We start from the raw sequence: 4420 nt of genomic DNA, 5'->3' as shown, positions 1-4420 counted from the left end.
TTCACTCTATATGACAGACTCTGCAAACAAATGCTGGAGAGGGTGTGGAGAAAAGGGAAACCTCTTGCACTGTTGGTGGGAATGTAAACTGATACAGCCACCATGGAAAACATGACCCAGCAATCCCACTACTGGGCATATACCCTAAGAAAACCATAACTCAAAGGACACATGTATGCCAATGTTCATAAAAGCACTATTGACAATAGCCAGGACATGGAAGCAACCTAAGTGTCCACTGACACATGAATGAATAAAGAAGATATGGTACATATATACAGTGGAATATTTCTCAGGAATATTTCTCTTGTATATGTAAGCAATACACTACCATGCATAAGATAGATCACTAGTGGGAACCTGCTGTATAGTACAGGGAGCTCAGCTCTGTGTACCGTGATGACCTAGATGGGTGGGATAGATACATGTATTCACTAGCCATTCAGGAACAAACTTGCGTCATTTGTAGATAGACACTGCTTTTTGCCAAAGGGATTAGGAAAAATGTGATGGGGAAGGTAACATTTGAAGTTGCACTTGAAAAACTTTGGTATTTTGAAATACAGAGAAATTGTATTTGAGGAGTGGTGGGGGTAAAAACTATGCACAAAGGCAAGAAAATAGAGACTATGTTCCATGCAAGGAACAGAGAACAAAAAGGGGAGCCAGAGATTGGATAAGCTGGGCTGATATTCAGCTGGAAGGGTGTGCAAATTACTAAAGCAATTGAAAGGTGGTTGTTAAGCCATGAAAGATGCTGAGATTCTTGGCCTCCGGAGGAGAGGAATTCAGTCCAGGGCCAGTGACAAGGCTTGATTGCTCAGAGCTTTTGTGTAATAAAGCTTTATTAAAGTATAAAAGACATAGAGAAAACTTCTGACATAGACATCAGAAGGGGACAGAAAGAGTGCCCCCCTGCTAGTCTTTAGCCTGATGTTTTATGTCTGTTACAAAGCTATTAATCAGATAAGAGTGATACTGCAAGGCTGACGGAGTTTCATCAGGCCCCTCTCCCACAATATCCATTTTTGAGATAGGATGGCATGAGGTGTGTCATCCCCCAGCCATAAAACAATTGATATGAATACTGGTTTGTTGAGCTATTATCAGCTCAAGGTTTGAGAAAAGAAAAAAAGTTAGTCTTAGGTGGAACTATTTTGAAGAAAGGCAAATTCCTAAGCAAATATATAGTTTAATTAACATAGCTTAAGAAAAACATTTCCTTAAGAAAAACACATTTGTTAGCTCAAGGTTTGAGAAAAGTTAAGTTCAGATGGAACCGTGTCATCATGGCAATACAGAATTTTAAGAGCAAAAATCTGAAAGTTGCAGCCTACTTCCTCCGTTTGGAGACCCTGACCTTCCTGCCTGTTACCCTCTCACAATGAAATTGTTGTTTTTCAGTCTCTAAGTCATGCCCAACTCTTTGCAACCCCATGGACTGTAGCATGCCAGGCTCCTCTGTCCTCCACTATCTTCCAGACTTTGCTTAAATTCATGTCCATTGCATCAGTGATACTATAATGTCTAACCATCTCATCCTCTGCTTCCCCCTTTGCCTTTTGTCTTCAGTCTTTCACTGTATCAGGGGCTTTTCCAATGAGTCGGCTCTTCACATCAGGTGGCCACAGTATTGGAGCTTCAGCTTCAGCATCAGTCCTTCCACTGAATATTCAGGGTTGATTTCCTTTAGGATTGACTGGTTTGATTTCCTAGCAGTCTAAGGGACTCTCAAGAGTCTTCTCCAGCACCACAGTTCAAAAGCATCAATTCTTCAGCACTCAGCTTTCTTTATGGTCCAGCTCTCACATCCATACATGATTACTGCAAAAACATAGCTTTGACTATCCAGACTTTTGTTGGCAAAATGATGTCTCTGCTTTTTAATACACTGTCTAGTTTTGTCATAGCTTTTTTTCCAAGGAGCAAATACCTCTTAATTTCATGGAAATACTTCCAAACTAGTCGTAAAGGTCCACCAGTCCCAGCTCCTGAATGTCCACACTGCCTTCCCAGTTGCTGCCTGGGCTCCCTAGATCACCCCACCCACCAATGACCAGAGCTGCCCCTAACACAGACCCTGCTACAGTGCTGAGGTCCTACGAGTTTTGGCTGATGAGCACCCGGATTCTACTGATCATTACTTCATATTGAACGCCATCTCAGAGCATAGGATTATGAGAGTGAGTCACAGCAGATTCGGAAAAGTGGGCTGGAAACCTCGAATGCCACTGAATTTTATTCATTAAGAGGGAGGAAAGTGTTCATCACAGATTGTCTTGAGTAGGCAAGTAATATGATCAGAGCTCTGTTTAGAAAGATGAGTCTGACAGCAGCTAATTTAGGATGATATGAAGGAGAGAAACTAGAAGCAGGGATTAAGTGATCTTTGTAAGGAATGACACCATTTTATTAAAACAGCAGGGACACCTCATCTAATTAGTTACTAAAGGTAAGAGAAATATTGCCAACAAACTAGATCAGACTTGACCTTATTACTTTGTTCTATTTATCAATGTTTATAACTGTGTCACAACTGCTTTTGTTTCTGCATGAGTGGCACTGTTACTCTGCTGTATATCCGAGGGCTCCAATGCCAAGATTTAAGAGTATCATTGGATAACTATCTTCCATCCACTGTGTCCATCACCTGTGTGAGGGCAAGAACCTGCTCTGTTCTGTTATTTGAGGAACATACCTGTAATTTCCCCATCCCGAAATTTTCCCACGTGGCCACACCCTCACACATACACACCTGAGGAAGTATGTACATGTAAGCACACACACACAAGGACACTAGCATCTAAAAGGGGACCCTATACCTGCTCTCTGGTGTTAACTCGATCCTACTTTTCCCCATCTTTGCGAGCCCTGTGTCCCAGAGAGTGGACATGATTTCCACTCTTCCTTTTCTAGCTTTCAGACTTCTTGCCCATGACTCAAGAATTAGAGCCAGATCATTCTAACTGTGTAAGAATCATTCTTACTGAGGCTGAGGGCCATTCTGATTACTTAGACTAGGTCCTTCCCCTCCACTCAGGCTCTGGAAATGAACCCTGGTTTCCATGCCCCTACCTGGGTTTCATCTCAAAGGGTTGGCCCATCTTGGGGACTGTCTATTTGCCCCCAAGTCCCTGCTCATCTCTTCTTAATGTCCCCTGCCCAAGACTGGAACTGACCCTTCACTCCCGGCATACCTCTGTGACCCATGCCAAATAGTGGAGGTCTGGTTTGTTTTGTCTCCTTTTCATCTGAAGCTGATGGAAATCAGTAGTGAATGGCAACTTCCAGAATGCCTTTCTCAGTGCTCAGCACCTGCAGTCTCACTAAAAGCTCTGTTTGGTTGGGAGAGAATGGTGCCTGGGAAGAACATTGAACTAAAAACACAGACTGTAATCCTGGCCCTGCTGTCTTTACTCCACATCCCTAATTCTTTGGCCTCCGTTTCCTTCTCTGTCAGTCAGTGTTTCCTCAAACTCCATCATGTGGAACATGGTTCTGAAACATGAGGGAAGGGGGCAGGGCACAACCTTTAAAAGAATGACATGGCTTAAGGACATGACACAGTCTGATTAGAACCAAATAGATCCAAAATGGTAGATGAGTTGACTTCCACTAGACCTTGAGCCTTGGGCTTCCCTGGTGGCTCAGACAGTAAAGAATCTGCCTGCAGTGCGGGATATTTTGATATCCCTGAGTTTGATCCCTGGGTTGGGAAGATCCCCTGGAGGAGGGCATGGCAACCCCCTCTAGTATTCTTGCCTGGGAAATCCCATGGACAGAGGAGCCTGGCGGGCTACAGTCCATAGGATCACAAAGAGTCGGATACCACTGAGTGACTAAGCATGCCACACAGACCATGAGCCTCAGTATACACTCATTGTAACACATCACCATGATAAGTGACAAAGTGACACATGTCATGATATGTGACACCACGGTGCCCACCAGCACCATGAAGACAGAAAAGTGGGCGGTAGCCCAATTCCTAGAAATCTCCACCCCTTTCCCCAAATAGTTGAAATAATCCTTCCACTCATTAGCGTGTGAAATTACCCAGCCCATAAAAACTAACCATGCCATATTTTAAGGTCTCTTGCCTTCCAAAATGGCCCTCACTCTGTGAGGTGTGTTTCTCTCTAAATAAATCCACTTCTTATCTATTGCTTTGTCTCTCACTGAATTCTTTCCATGCTAAGACACAAGGAACCTAAGTCCAGACACCAAGTAAGTGATTCTAATGAAAAGATCATGGGTTTGAGTCCCAAACTGGGTTTTGGCCAGGTTTGAGTCCTGGCCACAGGGATCAAGTTTCAGTCTGAGATACACAGTTTCAGTTCTTCAGGGAAATAATAGGCTGAGGGCAGGGAGGCAAAATGTGTTGGGAGTATGGGGTTGTTTTTGTAAATATATAGACTGA

Source organism: Bos mutus, chromosome 8 (genome assembly GCF_027580195.1).
Source record: "Bos mutus isolate GX-2022 chromosome 8, NWIPB_WYAK_1.1, whole genome shotgun sequence".
NCBI classification, from domain to species: domain Eukaryota; kingdom Metazoa; phylum Chordata; class Mammalia; order Artiodactyla; family Bovidae; genus Bos; species Bos mutus.
The sequence above is the reverse complement of the archived record's forward strand: the minus strand, read 5'-3'. Positions refer to the sequence as shown.